The sequence below is a fragment of the Magallana gigas genome, chromosome 8, assembly GCF_963853765.1.
Source record: "Magallana gigas chromosome 8, xbMagGiga1.1, whole genome shotgun sequence".
Classification (NCBI taxonomy): Eukaryota; Metazoa; Mollusca; class Bivalvia; order Ostreida; family Ostreidae; genus Magallana; species Magallana gigas.
The window spans coordinates 45994988-46017022 of NC_088860.1; the positions used below are offsets into that span (position 1 = coordinate 45994988).

The following is a 22035-nucleotide window of genomic DNA, read 5'->3' on the forward strand; positions in this document are numbered from 1 at the left end:
TCGTATATAATCCTATATAGAATGTCGGTGATGAATCGGACATACGACCAAAATTTGAGCGCGACAAACAGATAAACTATCCGGTCAATTTACTTTATATTTTGCACATAGTTTACTCATAAGGTGACACTTCACTGTAAAAAATTTAAAGGAAATCGTATGTTTGAAACATTCTCCCCCGAGACTCCTTAAACTGTGTCTTTTACTTATTCTGTAAAGCATTTTTCTCCAATCAAAGGTGGACATCAGCTACTTGAATACCTTTGTCATTTATTAAAATATAAAAGTTTTAAACAGTTTATAGCATACGATCCTTGCAGCACCTGATACACTTTGGAATAGGTCACAGTCAATATTTAATATACCACAGACTTTACAAATCACCTCTAAGGTCATTCAATTTTTATTTATAATAAAACTTTTCTTAAAATTCGATTACAGATATCAATACCGGACATATTCTAAGGTAAGCGTTATATTTACTCTTTTTGGTTGATAATGCTGCTTGATTAGATAAATAACAAGTGCTTTAACTCATGTAAATATTTATACATTTACATGCACATTTAACATTATTATTATAATGTTATTTTGACAACAACAATCATACTTTTTATATCTTAATATATTGAACAATATTAGGGCCACATACTAATGACCACAATCTTGGTAAGAAGCTTTCTTTTGAATCAAATACAATTACGTGTCAGGAAATGTAAACAATTTAAGTTTTTATATTATACATATAAACGAATACCACTGGACAAACAGAAATTCAAACTAGAATAGAAACAATATATAACGTTATTGTAGTATGTATAGTGCATTAGAAGACCCCCCCCCCCCTCCCCGCCCCAGCCCGGGAAAAAATCAACTCTTAAGCATGACATGATTTTACATTGCAATTTTAACATCTTAAGAATTTTGGCATTTTACATTGCAGTTTCAACAGCTTAAGAATTGTTGGGCAATCTAGGCATGGTTTGAACAACAAAACTCCAGAAAACCTAACAAGAAAAACTCGTAAACCATATTTGTATGACCTAGTTTTTTTTCTTGTTGAGGACCCCAAAAACAAAGCACTAATTATGACTGATGTGTAGATTCAGGCTATACTGCATAGTACTTAAGGTCAAATTAACGTTTAGTATATATATTTATACATGATTTCCTTAAAACAATTAAACTGAGTTGATGTTTTCCTTTCTATAAGTTCAACATCTTTGATAAAGGAAGTTTCACATAATGTGTCCATTCATTTGAATGTTCTCCGTTCAGTACATGTGCAACGCTGATAAGATTTTGTCAGTCTATAGTATTGTATGTTTCTAGTGTGGGTCCTTATATTTATTATGTTTTTTGTTTACATTTATGTTCATCGAGGAAATTAAACACTGCATCAAATGTTGATAAGACAATGTAGCATTTTTGTCTGTCTTACCTATATTATAGCTTAAGAAACACTAAATGATAACTTTTGAATTTTGACAAGGAGTCAATATCATGGCTAAGTCTATGCTATAAAAATCATCAAAATATGTATTAACGATATGCATTCTACAGTCAATATTCTATGATCAAATCTTTGGTAATCATACTTAGTAGATGTAATCAGTTTTTTTTTTATATTTGCGATCATTTATATGCTAAATCATAGTTATATAAATAAGTTATATCTGAGCACGCCGTTAAATGATTGATTTTTCGATGAATAATATCTGATCAATTTTAAGCGCCTTTATATAATGTGACAATTCCTTGTCCTTTCTAAACATCAAAAAATAATTTTTATTTTTCCATAAAAAAAATATGTTGATAATATCTCGTACAGTTTATTTTTTTAATAGATATCGAAGCTCTTTTCTTGTTGAAGCTTATAAATTTTAAAATTTACCACAAGATTAGAATGTAAAATTCAAGAAAAAAATATTCCATGAAAAAATGCATACATAACTAGAATATTTTAATCGTTCAAGCATCAAACTTTTGGGAGTACATGTAATAAATTTACAAAACGTAAATGAGATACATTTTTGTGCACGTAATATCGAAAGAAAATATTATGTTTGATATCTTTTAAAACGTATGTCATTTATGAAGCTGCTAACACATGCGATGCTTCGCAAGATTTATCTTTGAAAACTCTATTTTTGTTATTGAAAAAACGCTATACTGAGCATGCATGTAAATACAAGACTCTTCTGAATGTTTTAATACCAACCAGACTAGAAACCCAACATACCTGTGATCTTGAAAAAAGACATACACTTTTAAAATATGGGAGAAATTACGATTCTGTCAATCCAGATGAACAGACAAGGACGTATTGAGTCTTTTTTTGAGGAAGTTGTTTCCGGAAGTTGGTTCCGTATAATGTATTATGCCTTCGTATGAGGCATTGAAAGAGTTCTATAAACACAAAATTATATGAACGGTAACCTCAGAGAAACTGTATATCGTAAATCAATGTAGTTATTGCGCAGAAAGCTATTCATGATTATTGAATTGTTCAGCAAAAAACTGGTTGAAAGATGAATTTGAGACGGAGTATAAATCATTACAGATAGTAATTTTCCTTTATAAAAAAGGTTCCAAAAGGTTTTTGTGTCATTTACACAACGTGTTGAGTTTGGAGTCTTTTGGCCTGATAATATTAATACTTACACCAAACACTTTAAATTAATTGGTTATCTATTGTAGACTCTACATTATTTATAGATGCTTGTCTCACAAATTGAAGCATTGTAGATCTTGAAATTTTTTAACACGTTTCAAGCATTTACATGTATATCACAAAGTTTGAAACCCCTATTAGGGTTGCTGTATTCGAGGGTCACGATTTTAACAATTTACAATATTCATTGTATATATAAGCATCGTCCTAAATATTGGCATTTTTGGTGCAGTGGTTTTGAAAAAAAAGATTGTTAAAGACACGAACTTTTTTCACTGTTTACCAATATTGACAATTTTAAATAGGTTTTTTCCATAATTCAAATAATTAAAAATGTCCATCCCATACGGATGCTTTGTACCAAGTGTTCTTAACTGTAATGCATTTTTTGGCGGGGGGGGGGGGGGGGGGTTAGTATTTTAGGCAAAAAAGAATAGATCACATCTGTAGATATATGTTTTAAAGAAGTAGAACCAGATTTGACGTATATGATTTCCTTTACTGTAATGAGGCACATACAAATAAAACTTACTGAAGATTCTTGAAAAATTGAAAGTAAATAAGTTATTAAGTACTACAGTGCGATTTTAAACTGTGAGGCGAAGGGCACAAGAGACTAAGCGTGATATAAAGAACCACTCTACCTTTGCGTGCATCATCCTGGCGTCATATTGTGAACGCTACCGTGCTCTGTGGTGACACAATGACTATGTTTTGTTTTTTGATTCGTTCATCAAAAACACCTTTTCATCAAATAGAATAAAACTCCAAACATGTATATTTTAATTTACAGTTCTATAGAAACTGACAGGACTACAATTTACTCGCACCGTTTATTAATTTGTCAATACCTTCATCAACCAAAGTAAAATCACAGACTACACATAATAATCATGATTAAGTCGTATCAAATTCACATAGAAGATGCTTTGGCTGCACCTTTAGTTAACATACTTATATACATTAAGAGGAATTTAGCAAATTGTACATCTATTAAACCAACAACTTTTGAATTTGTTAAAGAAAATATATAAATAGACACAATAAAAAATGTCAAATCAATTTTAATATGGCCATAATTGTTCAGCGTTATGATTGAAATGTACATTCTTTTTTGTGTTATATACATTAGCATTATATGTTTTTTTTTCAGAAATAGATGTTCAGATATACATAATGATAGTACCGGTTTATGCTAACAGTATGACGAGAATGTGCAGCAGACACATATTATTTTGCTGTTTCATCTTTGTTAACATCCGTCCCAGATATCGAATTGTTTTATTAAACATCTGAATTGCCAAAAAATATATATATATACATGCAGTATAACAATAGCATAATGAATTGTTTTCTGAAGGTAATGGTTATCTGAGAGAAAAAAAAATTACTCTATTACTTGGATACGACTTCTCCATGGTTATCCAGCGAAGACCTTTCTAGCATCTGATCGATTGCGATTACGTAATATTATCTAATTCTGCACTGAGGTACACTGTTAAAATATGTATCAAATATAACAAAAAGTAGCATACTATTTTTGTATTATCCGACTTTCACCAACATTTATGTTTTTAATGGAAAAGCGCGCCTTTTCAGTATTATATTTATGTGTACTTTTGTTTGCAAACAACTAATTTGCTTCAACGTTTTAAGAAAATACTTTCAAAATGTTACATATATCATGTACTGTAACATTGGAGATCTTGGATGATATAGAATTGAACGGGGTGGGACATGATACGTTCAGTAAGACTTTACTGCGACAGTATCGTCTATCTATAACTAAAATGATCACCTTAATTTGTCTTGGTGTTGCAACTACATGTATCACCAATGGCAAAACCATATTCCTTCTTGTTTTCCGGTATATTCGGAATTATTTTGTGGTTACAGATTGAGTTATTCAGATTTAAAGTTGTATAGCTTACATGATTTATCATTATACGTCACTGCTTTCAGTGTCATTACATTACTTCATATGTGTGGTGCAAGTAGATGAAGTATTTCTTAACTTACACTTTTTTATAATCGCACACTTCAACATGTTACTCTTGTTTGTTTGCAAGGTTTGTGACTTTATGAGATACCCATACATCATTAATGTTTTATTTCTAACATTATTTCCTAGTTAGTTTAAACAATATGTTTTTGTCCACTTACATGTTTGAACAACATATCGTAAATTTTGACCAACGCATCAAAGGTAGACGCAGCTGACATTTAACCATACTATATAAGACACGTGTTTGACTCAAAACGTAACACCTTTGTCAAGGACGCCATCCCTTTGTGTGGTAAGTATAAAGTGTTAAGGATTTTTAACATCTGATATGCTAAAATTGTTTTTTTAAAGAAACACAATTATTTTCTAATGCAAACATTTTTAATAATAAAAAACATAATTGTGCAATATCAAGATCAATGTAGATATTGATAGGATATGCATTAATCATATAAAAAATAATTTTTTAGTCCCAAACATAGGATATATTGAAACGAAAAAGCAGAAGTCATGATTTCAAATGCAAGTTTCATTTGTTCAAAGGTAAGGGAATGTTCAATACCATCTATGTTTGATTTCAAGGATCTTTCAAACATCATTGATAAAAACATTTTACTAAGTTCAATGTTGAACAATAATTGACTTCAGTGTTGCTGCACGCGTTTTGTTTATATCCGCTGTTTGATTTTTCATACTATAATTTTATAGAGATGTGTTATTGTCCAGCAATAGACAAATGATATAAAAAAATGCCTTTCATATTTTGTCGTATTATAACTCTCTCTCTCTCTCTCTCTTATTGTCAACAGATGGCAGTTTTCGCATTCTTTCTGATGCTGTATTATGTAATACAATGCAATGGAATTGGAAGAAATGTCAAGCATTGTGATCTTTGGATACATAGTCATCGTCCAAAACAAATAAAAGCTTTAAGGGAGGAATTCAAAAGCTTTACCAAAGTTATCAACAGATCATTGAAAGAGTTCAAAGAAAAAACACAGGCTGATTTAAAACTCATTAAAGGTTGATACGCTTTTCAATTTACATCTTAACACGTACTCCAAAAAGCAGCAAATTGGAAACTTTATTTTATTTCGGCATTTGATTGTCCTTTATTTAAATATGTACACTTTTAATAATCTTCTCAGAGTATTTGACAGTTTATCCAGTACTTTCCGATATGATCTAATTTTAACCTTTTTTGAGATTTCGTTTATTTCGCAAATAAATGAATACAAAAAATTATTCCCTTTATCATTTTCTGTAATAATTGTTTTTTAAACTGCAAATAATGACCGACGCAGATTTCCCCCATGTTCGCAATTTTTTTGAAACGCAATAATTGGATGTACGGTAATTTGATTTTATACAACTTAGCAAAAGAAATGTTTCTTGAACCTTCATATTTAGCCCAAAATAGTAGAAACGTTGTGTACACCAGATGGGGAAAGAAATCGTGTCCATCAAATGCTGAACTAGTTCATTCAGGTAAATATCCATATTATATCCTAATTTTGTATTTCAAAGTTCTCGTTATTAATTTTTTGAATATGAACCTAAAAATATGAATTACTTCAGGTTATGTCGGAGGATCACATTACAACAATAGAGGGGCAGCGGTAGAACCGATTTGTTTACCAAGAAATCCAGAATGGGGGGTTCACAGGGATGGTATGGATGGACAGAAAGCTTACGTATATGGCGCAGAGTACCAAAATGCACACTGTCTCCGGCTACATGCGTCAATTCCATGATCAAGATGTCCCATGTGCTTTATGTGTGAAGCGTAATAAATCTGTTGTCCAGATGTTTCCAGGTAAGTATAAGGAGTTTTAATTAAATCTGATTCCAAAATGAATATATATTATTATATATACTGAAATGCTGTAGCTCAGTATCAATTTGTAAAATATTTCAGGTATAGAATATCGGAATATGTCAAACTGAAAATAAAGTTGTAAATAATACATGTATATTGTCACTGTAACAAGAAAAACGTGTTACAAAGGCTGGACGTTGGAGTATCATGGCTACCTCATGGCGGGTAGACCTATTCACCAAGCTGGATCCACCTACACCTGTATTGACGAGCATCCAGACGTCGTGCATGGAGGTCACGCAGACATGAATGGCTACCTGTTCTACCAAGTGGAGGCTGTGTGTGGTTCTCTGAAGTGTCCACTTTATGTCAGGGGAAGAGAACTCGTTTGTGCTGTTTGTTCTAAAGAATGAACAGTCACTTGAATCCATACTTTGTATTGATTGATATGATAAAAAACAAAGATAATTAGAAACTAATGTGTTATGTTATTTTTTATAAATCAATAACTTTTATTGTTTATATAACATGAAAGTTTAAACTAAATGTATTTCAAGTTAATGTATTTACAGCTTGTATGTATCCTAATACCGTATTATTTTACCATTTCCTTAAGCAACAATAGCCCTGGAATATTCTAGCTGTTCAATAACAAAATAATAAATAGATTATCTAATGTGAGTTCTAATCAATTATTGTTTTCTGATTTGCAAGTTCCTTTACCATAAATGAAACATGAACATGGGATATTCCAAGTTTGTTTATGAATTTAAGTTGAGTTTATAGCCATACATTCAATTATGATTATAAATTATTCCTGTTAAAGGAATGATCGACCGGTTATATCATTGGTCACCTCTGTTAGTGTAGTGCAAGAACATTAAGATACATACAATACATATGATAGATAAGATACTTTGATGCGTTTTATTGATTTCCGAAATAGCGAGACATGAATAAGCTTTACGTTTAGTGGACTAATTGTTTGCCTCACACATTGGTGAAGAGAAACGTGATTTGCATCATTGTGTCACTGATATGTGTTACGGTACGACCATTCGGGCGAGCGAAGCAAGAACATTTTACACATACCTTGCTTCAACTAACATTAAATAATCTGAGAGAGAGAGAGAGAGAGAGAGAGAGAGAGAGAGAGAGAGAGAGAGAGAGAGAGAGAGAGAGAGAGAGAGAGAGAGAGAGAGTGAGTGAGAGAGAGAGAGAGAGAGAGAGAGAGAGAGAATGAGAGAGAATGAGAGAGAGAGAGATCAGACAGACAGACAGATGCATAGACAGACAAACAGAGACAGAGAAAGAGAGAAAGAACAAAGAGATGGAGAGAGACAAAATAGAGAACGAGGAGAGAGAGAAAGAGAGAGATAGAGTGAGGATGTGAGAATTATATTATATTTCTAAGTTTTAAAAAATAAAGCAAAACACATTGACTGGCTTCCCCCTTTAAGCGTATTTTTCTTTTGGAGAGAATTGATTAGTCTGAAAAATGTAATTTGGGCTTTATTTGATCAAACTACAAACTTGTTGTTATCTGATTTTTTTTAATTTCCAGGTTCATATTTTATTTATTCGTTTACTTTTGCATTCTAATTATATACCTTTTATCTATGCACCGGTCCTTGTTTGTAGGTGTGCAATTCCTATACATGTATATCAATTTAATGGTTTCACAATAGGCAATATCTACAGTAATTTTTTAAACTGTGAATTGTCTTTCTTTATTCTTTATTTAGATGATTTTTTTTTTATTTCCTCTCTGCATAAACTTACTGTACATGCATGCTAAATTAGCTAGAAATTAGAATGATATGTACAGTAAAGTATTGCTCTTGCTTGTTTATATATAAACTTTTCATCAAATAAAACAACAAAACAAAAAACAGCAGCAACAATAACAACAAACAACAGCAACACAAAAAACCCTACAAAACAAATCATCCGAGACATCTGAAATAGCTCGTACACGCATCTAAGAAGTTTCATCCACCTCCAAATTGATAGCGGGAAATATTGCAGGATCACTCTGGTGTCATATGTTAAAATCTATAATCATGTGTTCAAATATCTTCTAAATACAAAGAATGGAAGCATGTAAAAATATCATGGGTCTCACCAAAGCTTGTGCGGTATTCAAAAAGTGTTTTCAAACTTCATAGCACCGTATATTACAAGGTAAATCTCAGCCTTTTTTGGCAGAGCATATGTGGGGGCATCATGGGATGCTGCCGGAAAAATATGTATGAATCTTAAGGTTTAGTTCGTTCTTTTCTTGGGACACACTGGTTCTTAGAGCTCGCTTTGCTCGCTGGAGCTGCGCACCAGCACGCTGCGCTCGTTGTTAATGTTTTACTATCAAGGCAAACGCATTTGAATAATGTTTTAGTATTCTGCATGTAATGTAAGACTTACATTTTTTATCACTAGTTTTCAAGGCTTCGTAGTTAAAGATATTTAGTGTAAAATAGCCATTATGCAATGCAACTTTTATCGAGAAATTCTGTTAAATTTCCTTGTCATTTTCTCTTTGGCAAATTTTTAAAATGGTTTAACACATTTAAGAAATAAAATTAATTTGGACAAAATGCAATTAACAAAATGAATACAAATGGCATGCCAATCATAAATGTTTATGCATGTGGAAAAATTGTACTATTATTTATCAACTCAACTGACATTCTTTTGTTTTCTAACTTATGGGTTAAGTGATAAAAAGTCCATAGAAGAGCTTGATTTGTTTACATTTTGTAACCGGTGTTCACTTTTTTTATGATCAAGGACAAAAGTATACACTTTAGGTTTACACCCTCTCCACTCTCCGTAGGGCATTATATTTAGTCTTATTTTCGGCAAAACGGTCTTCGTTAGCCAATGGTTTTTGGCCCACTTTGCTTACAGAGGAAGATGCAAGATGGTAAGTTGAGAAATCTGCGTAGTTCCTTTTGCCAGCAGAAGAGATAAGCTTTATCTACAGTTGATACCCTAATCGTAGCACATACTACGTGTATAAATGTGAAAGCTTTCAAAGCATCAGGAAAATAAGTATTGTTTTGTGAATTATTTATACAGATTAATGAAACAGGTTTTGTCAGCAAAAGTCAAAACAGATACATGTACAGTGTACTAAGACGTACGAAAATGTAGTTTTAAAGAAATTTATCTATAAATGCATATGAATGCACTCGCTCTCCAGTAATTTTGTCAACTCACATGTATACTTTTAGTTGTAAAGTACATGTACCTTAATTCACTGTATTCTATTTTTTTTATTTTTTTTTGCTCAACAATAACTTTCTTTTCCTTTTCACCCTTTAGCATTGGGTCTCTACTGAATAAATAGTTTTAATGTATCGATATAAGCATAAAAAACCAAAGAAAAAATTAAACTAAAAACAATTCTTAAAGTCAAAACTCCTCGGCAGCTGTCACTACATTGACGTCTATATTGAAATATATACTACACCAACGTTCGCTTAATAATAATGTGTAAATCATTCACACCAGGCTAATGATATTGTAGACAAATCAAGCGCGCCAAATATTCTTAGGTATTTTTAATACTGAATTAAAAAAAAATACTAGTATTAATTTGGTTTAAATGATCACTTTAATATTGATTTTGTTTTTCATTTTCCTATTGTTACAGATATAAAAGATGTTCTAGCTGTATTGATTTTGACTTATACACAATCTACGTTGAGGTACTCATCAACTCAAACTGTATTGAAACACTTGATATTGAATGCTAACAACCTGTCAATGACATATTTATCAGTATGTGTTGTAAATTTGTTTCGAGGTATGAAATTTGTGTATAATTAATTCGTGTAAATATTTGAGAAAAAGCTGTATATTTAATTACAGTTTTTGATATCTATTATAATGTGTACATATATAATTCATCAACACGTAAGAGCTCGTTAACATCGTTAATCGTTTTCCGTTAAACTTGTCTGTTACGATCATACATTTAAAAAAAAAATGTATAATATTAAGTACCTCTAGTATGTTAGTTACTAGTTGCTATACACTGTAATAATTGGTTTATGAAAATGCAAGTTATTTATGTCTATTTTTGAAAGTTTAAGGATGAACTGATCCCAACCGGTGTACAAGATACTTGTCTTTATACTTGAAGTTAAAAGACATATCGAACGTTTAATGTATTACAGACAAAAGGTATTTAAACAATAAAATACCTTTTTTAGTGATTCATGCGGAATATGAAGGTAACGACATGGCAGAAAAATACTAACTCAGGTTAAAATATTGTTTATATTAACGTATTGAGTCTTTCTTTAGACACATTTCATTGAAAAATTGCAAAAAAGTTCAGTGAAATTAATAACTATTAATGTACATCAGTGATTTAGCTAAAAGAAACAGCTAAATCGTCTCCTGAGGAATTTGAGTCTTGTATCATCATGATTATTTCGTGAACTTTCGACCAATTGATAAATGGGGCGTTTAGATTTCAGTCTGGTTGTTTCTATTAAGCTATGAATTAACATATAAGTCTCCGCAAGACATAGAGGAAATCATACTCGGTAGATGTGAATATATGTCAACATTCGGTTTTTCTCGCTACCATCGTTTATTTATAATCTAAATATACAGTACAGCATGTTACCTCCATCTGTTTCCAAGTTATCAATTTTCAAAATGTAATATTAATATTACAAAAGTTAATTTTCAGGGAATTTTTGTTTTTTGATATTCTTGTTTGACCAATATCGTGTTTACCACTTATTTCTTTGAAAAAACTGTAAAAATGATATTATCCACGTATAGAAAATAAACACTGCTGTCAGTGTTGATACTATATAAGTCGAATATCTGGCTACAAACGCTGTAGAGACAAGATTGGAGAGAGAATCATTTTCTTGGTAATGTATAGAATGCTTAACAATGGTTGTATGGGTGTTTTTTCATTATTACTCATTAGTTTATTCCGAAGGATATGTGACCCGACTTTAAACATTATTTTTCAGCGTAAACAAAACCATAACAAAGAAAGTGATTCTAAATTGATGCGTCTCGGTCTTTATTTACTCAACTATAAACATTTAACCATCAACATTTTGTTATGAATTAAAGCATTCAAAACTTGCCATTTTTTAATGAACCAAAGCTAATATTATTTTGTTTTCTGCTTAAAAAATGGCAGAATGATTTCACTGATATTTACATTTTATTCTTTTTTTCGATTACGTCCAGTTGAAGTAGCGGCATGAATTAAAGTATGTTAAACATACAAACTAAAAGTTGTTTCTGGTTTCAAGTTCAAAGTTCTTTTCTTTCACGAAGTCCTTCTAATAAACTGTTATGAAACCAATTCATACATACATGCATTACATATTCGTTTTATTTCTAATTAACATAAACACAACAGTTACTGGTCATACTATTTGAGTAGGATTGCGAATCAAAAATACACCGTACGAAGATTTTCGCCATTGCTTTTTTATCTCACGTTATATTATCATTTCTTTTGGTATATATAATTAAGCAACAATTTCAAACAATTTTAATTTTGAAAATTTTGAAAAATAAATATTCCTCTATATCGAAGACATTTTTAGAATTTGAAGTAGATATGAGGTCACAGACAAATTGTGTGTTATGTAAAAATGATATGTAGTGATAATGAACAATGTTCAAAATCATAATTAAAGGAAATACACAAACAACAACAAACCACATTGCCGAAAATAAAGATATTTATATATTGTGGGCCTTAAATCAGATATTGACCCTCTTAAGTATGTTTTATAATGTATTTTGTCATAAAAAAATATGAAAGAATAGTTAGAGTATAAATTAATATATCATTGTAGTGACACGATTTGGAATAAGAAGTTCGAGGAAGTTTGTTCGGTGATTCCATTCACAATGTTTTCAAAGGTAAGAAAACTGAATATTCTAAATCCTTCATTTTAAACTTTGTGTTAGGTGACCCTGAATTTATTGTTTTTAAAAATGATAAATACGTTATAATACAACGATTGTTAACTTTATAATGGTTTTCTGAATTATATTATAAAATTTCATCTCTGCGTAAAATATATATATATAAAAGTCGATTATGTAAAGATTTGTCAAAATAACATGTACAGGTATAATTTCTGAAGAAGCATAAATTATGTTTGAAAATTTCTAATTAAAGACATAATGCAATAATATTTTGTGTTAAAATGTATCTAAGTATTATGTTGACTTCAAACTAGCTCAAACGAAATACTATTCATAAGATATAAGGTATTTTTTCCTATTGTTTTTTATGCTAAAGTAGATATGCATGTCACAAACTATAAACGACACGAGTATCTTATTTTTAGCAATTATTTTGACAAACAGCAGTACGAGAATTGATAATTGTCCCCTGCATTTACCACTGGTTCTGCTGGTAACTGGGCATAAGTCATTGTAAGGAACATCCATAATATTATTATAATTTAAAGAAGTTACAAAATACAGGAACTCGTTTTTATTGTTGCCCACCATTTGATGAGCATCGTTACATTATTAACATGTGATTGTCTTGAACAAACTGCGCGGATCGTGCTTTAAAGTTTTTAAAATTGAAAGTTTTTCTTATTTTTATGAAAAAATTATGTAATTTTAAAGAAAAAAATACCATAGCTTAAAAATATATTTACGTTCAGGTACTTGTAATCTATTTTAAAAACAAAGACAACTGATGCATACGATACATTCTTTTTTTTCGTTCTGTTGTTATTTTAACGAATGTAGAGTATCTAATGCTTTTTTTTTAAAATATTTTTCTAAAATACATTTATGCAAAATTGAATTGACAGGAATACATTACCTGACATAAGCATCTTTTATAAAATAATGATTTCACTGCAAAAGTTAATTCAAGTATTTTTGTCAACAGATGGCAGGCTATGTTTTCTTCATACTGATGAATGTTGTAATGCAAATGAAGTTGAGTGCCGGATGTGGTAAGGGCAATTTACAGTGGAATTTTGGGGAAAACTAATGTTTTTGCGTAATCTAATAAAAGATAAATAGCAAAACCATAAGCTGAAACAACATGAATATATTGAATTACGGCATTATAAAAAACAACTAAGTTTTGACATATAAAAAAATGTTCTGACATACTGCCGTTCTCTTTTTTCTCTAACCATATCGTACGGTGGTTTCTTTTTAATTTTCTATCTAACTTCACTAATCTTTTTTTATCAATGTAAATAGAGAAACCAACATTCTTCATTGAATATTAAAATTTTATATTATCATCCGGTCTCTCTAGATAATAGTGGAAATAGCGTTGTATACACACGATGGGGAAAGAAAAGATGCAACTCTAGACATGAACTTGTTCATTCAGGTAATTTATTCCTAACTTCTGTTAATTCTTAATTAAACACGAGGAAATTATATTCGCGTAAAATCGCGTGAAGCAACACTCGCGGATATAAAAATTTCGCCATTGTTTTCTAAGAGCTGAGAACTATAAGAAATATGGATAAATGTTCTGCATTCGCGATTTTATACTTTTGCGATTTGATACAAAACAGCGGTATTACGGAATTAAGTACCCGCGTAACATAAGGAATTAACAGTATTTTGCTATTTTGCTGTTTGTCATTTCAAATTATCAATTTTATAGATACTTGGTTTTTATTTTGATTACTTATTTCAGAATTTGTTTTATAAACAAAACATACTTGCCTTAAGCACGTGACCATTAATAATTTAATATGTCATTTTTTTATTGGGTCAATAAATATTTTGGTTTAAGCAAGATAAATTGAGTTTGATTCAGGTTTGGTTTGTTCTTAAACTTGTTTTTGGTTTGCTTTAAACAGAAAATTATATAAGTATTGGTCATATTTTATCGACATATTGAGAATTCAATTATGCATGGCATGGCGATTCAATCAATAAAAGTAATATAAAGCATTGTTTACCTAAATGTAAATTATACGACTGGAATAAAACAAAATAATAAAAAAGGATACATACTATATTCTGTATATCAGATACATGTAAGTATCATATCAATTATTACCTCTCTACTCTCTGTAATCTCTTAAAATTCATGAATTTGATTTTTAAAATATACACTGTTTTAGGTTATGTCGGAGGATCGGATTACAAAAATCCGGGAGCGGCAGTAGAACCCCTTTGCCTACCCAAAAATCCGCAATGGGGTAAATTTAAGGATGGAAAAGATGGTCAGAAAGCTAAATTATTGGGAGCAGAGTACCAGATGCACACTGTATCCAACTACTGGCGACACTATCATGACCATGATGTCCCGTGTGCCGTGTGTTTGGTACGTCAGAGATCTGTTGTGCAGATGTTTCCAGGTGAGAACATCATATCTTCCCAGTATTTTTTTTACACAAACTCTGAGTTGACATAACACAATAGCCTGAGATGGGTCAATTTTGAACATATATTTAAATTGCAATCGTTTGTTTCTGGTGCGGTTAAATGTATTTGAATCTAAGCAGCGTTGTATGTGGGTAGAGCAAATCACTACAGTTATTACATGTAGTTTTCCTGCTGTTCCAGCCCCCCCCCCCCCTTCACACACACACACACACACACACTCTTACCGTTATTATCATATTGTATTCAAAGGCGACTTAAACACTTGTTTAATTTAGGAAGAAGAAGCTGTTACAATGGATGGAAGCTGGAGTATAGTGGTTACCTTATGGCTGGTAGACCGATTCATAAAGCTGCATCAACATATACGTGTGTTGACAGGAAGCCGGACGTCGCTGATGGAGGAATAGCCAATCAGGATGGATACCTTTTCTATCAGGTTGAGGCTATCTGTGGTTCTTTGAAGTGTCCGCCTTATGTTCAGGGCAGAGAACTTGTCTGTGCCGTGTGTTCTAAGTAAACTGAACAGTGATGTTTTATTTGGCAGTTATAATTAAAACTGTTAATAAACAAATATCACCTTCTCTTTGTCTGTTATCAAAATTAAGATTTTTTTTTAATTTAATCAATTTAAGAGCAATGGGCAATAATATAAAAACATTGGTTAAGGAACAAACTAACAGTGTTTATCATAGCAATAAAAACAGTGTCGTTTTTGATTTAATTACGAAATAAACAGCTAGTTAAAAAGTTCACAAGGATATAAATTTGGAAGGTCATGTGGTTAAATCCAGTGGAGCTCGAATGACTTCTCAGAAGATTTGATAACGTACCGACCAAGTCCATATCCCGGTGAAATTTTTAGCATTGCTGTTTATTACTTATATTTATATATGAAAAAAGGCAAATTGTTTAGAATCGTTCGAGATTACCGAGATTTTATTATTTCAATAATCCAAGCGAAAAACGATGCTAGTATCATTGTGACGTCACGAAAAAGTCCATACAGAATAAAATGTTTTCGCAATACTATAGGTTTAAACAAGGAAATCTATTTGCAACTGAAAATATTCTACAATAAAAAAGACGTTTATAACATTAACAAATAGTGACTGAAAGTAAAGACTGTGATTAATATGGCATAATCAGAAAGACATTTATTACTAAGATTAATAGCATTTGAAATTTTACATGTTATATTCAAAAGAACCTTAAACCTATAGAAATATACTAGACACATATTTAACTATCTGATTTAGCATACTTTATTCACCCCAAGATAATTGGATATTTTCAAAAAAAGATAAATTTTAACAAATAGCTTGCGAGCTTTCTCAATACAATGCAAAGAAAGCACATACGTATTCAACCAGTTGACTCTGTTTTAGAAAATGAGATAATAATACATTATACTGAATAGGAAAACATATAAACAGAAAGCATTATAAATTCGTGCGCTCAAAAGGGTTCTTTGGAGCTATATCAAACACGAATTCTGGGAGTATTGCATAATCAATACATGTCCCCATATTAAAACCCAAAATGCCATTTTAAGCTAAATTGATTACGATTAATTTTATTGAACAATCTTCTGTAATGTAGTTCTTAATTGCTTGCCGTACATATTTTGCAAAAAGCATTTGCATTTGTTTTTCCTTATGTCCACGAAAGGCATAAAAATCACCCCATAAAAGTTTTAGGTCCAACAACCTTGTTTTCAGTGATCACAGATTCATATTAATTTCAAATTTCAATTAAATATAGTTTAGATAAATCAAAGCTGATGAATATATATGAAAGTCAGTTCTAAGAACAAGAGATTAATATATTGTTCAAATTAAATATCTTCATATTCTTTTGATAGAAAAAAATAATTAAGTAAAATAAGAAAAGAATGTAGAATACAACATTTTTAAACACGATATTCTCTTCTCATAGATAGTGATGTGACAATCAGGTACAAAAACATGAAAACTGATAAATTACTAATTGCAGCAAAAGATGGATACAAAACCGAAGAAAACAAAATATACCGAACATACCTTTTCCCGATGCAACGAATCATTATGTATTGAATAATTTTACGCATTGTTGACGTCTAAACAAAAAGTGTAATGTCTCGTAAAAACTTAATAAGAACTCTAATAATAGGGTATTTTTGTGAGCTATGTTCAGAAATGAACAAAAACTGACTCAATACCTTTATTGAATAATAGCAAAAAACTATGTAATAATGCTTTTATTTCATGACCAGGTATTCCTGTTGTTGTATGATATAAAAACCAAATCATCACTCGATGGTCCATTGCTATCTATCTTTATTGTTTTCTTTTTACGTTTCGCAAAAATATATTTTCTCTCAAAATTACATTCATTATTTTTGTAAAGGAATAAACACTTAGAAGAAACAGAAATGAAACACACAGACATTAGTAAATAGCATCAAACCTTTTAAAATTCTACAGTTTAGTTATGTGTGACTGCTTACCAAATTTAGTGAATTTCAGCCTTTATTTCGACAGACGCAAGTCTTCCATTTGCACAATATTTCTTTCTTGCCCGAAACAGGGCGGTGATAGCTCAATTTATTAACATCATAAAAATACGCTAATAAACATTGTTATAACACTTCTAGATTTTTATAACTTGTATAATCTGTTTTGTGTTATAATGTTCTATATTTCGCCAGCATGATGTTCGGATAACTGATGTTTGTTTAAACAGATGTAGAAAATAGACATTTTCAAGTCTAACCATTTTATCATAGAACAGTAATTATACGTTTGAAGAAGCAAAGCAAACTAAATACTGGTAGTTGTAAACAAGACACTATTTTAAACAACACTTTAAAAATATCTGCTTCAAAAACTAGTGTCGATGGGATATGTATATTTGTCTCATAAAAGCATATTGGTTTTTGTTTAATACAAACGATTACGTTATTTTTTTTTAAATCGAATATATGTTCTCAAAGCTGCTAGTATATTTTAAATCTATAAATTAGTTACGTTTAGGGATCATTGATTTTAAACTTTAAATGAATCATAATAAGCTTACAAAAATCAATATTTCAAAGTAGGACAAATCAATATTTTAACTGTCTTGAAATACCAATGTATTTTACATGATTAGTTAAGATTATCATGTAAAGCATTTTGTATCATCAGATATGCATATTTTCATCTTAAAATAACCGAATTTAATAATAAACGTAACTTGAAAACATAGAAAACCAGAGGACGATTTTGTTTTATCACGCAATGTATTACAATATTCCTTTTTCTTTCAAAGTTCCAATTCAGTTAATAAGTTAATTGTTGTTATTCAATATGTTGTTTGCTTAACACTGTATATGCTTGCTTAATTCAGATGAACAATTGGTATATTAATAAAAAAAAAAATAAGTGGTCATTCTAATTCAAAAATTGGAAAATGAATGTATTAAACTGATCCAGCTTTTAGTACTCAACATTCCTTTGATTCCTTATAGGTAGCGCTTCCATGTAGCTTTTGGGTTGCGTAAAGTTCTGGTTACACGACATAAAGTGTTTAGCGTATGCTTAACCGCATTATAATTATGTTTACTGCTTGTCATACTGATAATATTTAAAGTTTAATGCAGTAAGTTTATTTAGCGGGATTTTCGAATTGAATGAAAAATTAGCCTTATGAAATGTACATGTACTGTAGATGCTAAATTAGCTTAAAATTAGAATGATATGACAGTAAAGTATGGCTCTTGATTGTTTATATATAAACTCTTTAAAAAAAAAAAAACATGAACAAAAACAGCAACAAAAAACAACAACAAAGCAACAACAAAAACAACAAAAACAAAACAAAAACAAAAAACAATAACAACAGAAAAAAAACCTTCAAAACATATCATCTGAGACATCTGAAATAGCTGGTACACGAATTTCAGGCCCCGGGGCCATAAAACTTAGACAAACTCACTTTTAATCTCAGTCTCACTTTTCCACTATTTGTAAAAGTGAGACTTAGATCATTACTAAGCTCGTCTAAGTTTTATGGCCCCGGGGCCTGATGTTTCATCAGCCTCCATATTTATAGCGGGAAATATGGCGAGATCATTGTGACGTCATATGTTAAAATCTATAATCATGTGTTCAAGTATATCTACTCAATACAAATAATTGAAGCGTGTAAAAATATCTTGGGTCTCTCCAAAGCTTGTACGGTATTCATTTTTGTTTTCAAACTTCATGGCACCATACATTACAAGGTATATGTCAGCCTTTTTTGGCACAGCACTCCGGGGAATAACATATGTGGGAGCATTATGGGATGTTGCCAGAAAAATATAATAAGCTCGTTCTTTTTTCGTGACACTGGTTCTTAGAGCTCAATTTGCTTGCTGGCGCTGCGTGCCAGAATGTTGCACTCGTTGTAAATGTTTAACTATCAAGGCAATTGCATTCGAATAACGTTTTTAGTATTCTTCATGTAATTTAAGACTTACATGGTGTATCTCTAGTTTTCAAGTCTCCGTAGTTAAACATTTTTAGTGTAAAATAGCCATCATGTAATGCAACTTTTATCAGAAATACAATTAAGTTGAACAAAATGCAACAAACAAAATGAATACAAAAGACATGCCAATCATAATATGTTTATATGGAATGATTATACTATTTATTTTCAAATCAGTTGATCTTTGGGTTTTTCTCACTAATGGGTTAAGTGATAAAAAGTCAATAGAAACGTTTGATTCCCTATCTTTATAATGAAGTGTAAAACCCAATCTAACACCAGAGTAAACCCCAACTAATCCCCGGGTTTACTTTCTGGGTTTACTTTGGGTTTACTTTTTGAAAATTTGGGTCCACTCGGAGTTTACTTTGGGTTTACTCGGGGTTTACGTTGGGTTTACTCGAGAATTGCTTTTGGGGTCAACTATACGCACTGAAGTGTGAAGCAGACCTGTATGTTATCTTATCATCCCACTGCCTGTGATTCCTGCATCTTGTATATCCAAATACACATGTAGGGTCTGTTTTCAGGGTATACTTCTGATCGGGGTTTACTCTCTGTGTCCACTCTGGTTTTACTTGGGTTCTACTCTGGGTTTACTCTGGGTCCACTCTGGGTCCACTCTAGTAAACCCAGAGTAAACCCAGACAGTAAACCCAGGGTTAAGTAAGGGTTTACTTTCTGTTAGGTTGGGTCTAATCGGTCATGTATTTTCAATATGGCGGTAAAACGGTCTTCGCTAGCCAAGGGTTTTTGGCCCACTTCGCTTACCTAGGAAGATGCAAAATGCTAAGCTGAAAAATCTGCGTTGTTCCTTTTGGCAGCTCATGAAAAAAGTTATATCTACAGTTGATAGCATAATCGTAGCACATAGCGGAGCACGAAAAATATGCTGGAGTTGATAGCCTAATTGAAATTGCGTGCATAAATGTGACAGTTCTCGGAAAAATAAGTTAAAGAGCTTTGTATTTTTTTTATACATACAGGTGTAATAATAAAACATGTTTTGTCAGCGAAAGTCAAAACCGATACATGTACAGTGTACTAAAAAGTACGAAAATATAGTTTTAAATAAATTTATTTATCAATGCATATGAATGCACTCGCTCTCCAGTAATTTTGACAATTATACTTTCAGTTGCAAAGTACTTGAATTCACTTTATTTTATTTTCTTTTTTTCTTTTTTTTTAATTTGCTTAACAATTAGTTCTTTCCTCCCCTTAGCATTAGGTCTCCACTGAATACATGTCTTTAAGTTATCGATATAAGCATAAAGAAACAAGTAAACTAAAAAAAGTCTTAAAGTCAGAACATGTTGGCAGTTGTCAGTTCATTCACCATATTGAAATATACACAACACCAACGTTTGCTTAATAATAATGTGTAAATTATCTACACCAGATCATACAAATCAAACGCGCCAAATATGTATCATAAAGTATAAATAAACTAAATTTAGAAAAATATAAACATTAATTTGGTTTAGGTGATTACTTGAATACTGATTTTTTTTATTTTTTCCCATTGCTACAGATATAAAAGATATTCTAACTATGATTTTTTTGACTTACACAAAAACTACATTGAAGTACTAATTAACTCAAATTGTATTGAACACTTGGTATTGAACGCTAAAAGCTGTCAATGACATGTTTATCAGTACTGGCACTATACCAGTCATCGGTTAAAATTTAATGTTTTCTTTTCGTATTTTCTTATTTCTTGATATTTTTGGTAAAAAATTGCCATACTTTAAATAATGAACTCCTTATTTATCAATCTGTTAGTTTATATCATTTTTTAGAACCGCAAACATCTTGTTTTGTGATTTTTATCAGGGCCCGAATATGCCGAGTTTTTACGATCTACTGTACCAGTTATCGGCTTCGTGATAATAACATAGTAAAATCCCTGTACATGTTGATTTTGTACTCTGCTAAATGAAATTTGAATTATGTCCCTTGTGGGGTCAGACTAAAGTAGTCGGGGTTCTGATACATTATAAGCAAAACTCATAAAATTATTCGTTTATTATCATACGGTAATTCACCAAATCGTACACTATTCAATAAATAATTGTGCAATCAGGCGTTCAACTGCGCTACGAATCTCACAGAAAGTAATGAATTCCTTTTGTTTATACATGTTATGTATATTGATATTATATGTCAAATCAAAGAAGGGATATAATAACGTATCACAAAGAGATAATATTCTATTTTTAACTTATTACGTCATTCTCCCAACTGCTGAAAGTGCAAAGATGTAAAATCAGCGGTAAACAATGATTGTTTAAGCTCATGTATAAAACATATTCAAGAAAGTTTTCAAGCAAACCTACTTTTCTTTATTCGAAAAAGACGACTGAATTAAAAAATCTTGGACTGTCCCGTGCTATAAACCCGAACTCTCAGTTTAGCCAATAACTGGTGTTAGCCGATAACTGGTACAGTACCAGTATGTGTTATAAATTTGTATCGAGGTATTAAATTAGTGTATAATTAATTCGTGTAAATATTTGACAAGATGTTGTATATTCAATTACAGTTTTTAAGGTCTTCCGATTTCTTATTAAGGTCTTCCGTTTCCAACATTTTTATCTAAAAAAAATGATCAACAATTTTAAATACGTGTAGGAGCAAAAAATGTCGGTATTCGTGAGAACT

At 31.0% G+C, this 22035-nt stretch overlaps 2 protein-coding genes across 2 annotated transcripts in view; both read left to right on the top strand.

The window, feature by feature from the left end:
- Positions 1–22035, top strand: part of LOC117689876 (uncharacterized) — an 84198-nt gene that overhangs the window by 28837 nt on the left and 33326 nt on the right. The gene's annotated exons all lie outside the window — the stretch shown is intronic.
- Positions 11372–22035, top strand: part of LOC117690223 (uncharacterized) — an 80733-nt gene continuing 70069 nt past the window's right edge. Inside the window, exon 1 of the mRNA XM_034473738.2 lies at positions 11372–11393. The gene's annotated coding sequence lies outside the window, so the exon portion shown is untranslated. The remainder of the gene's footprint in view (positions 11394–22035) is intronic.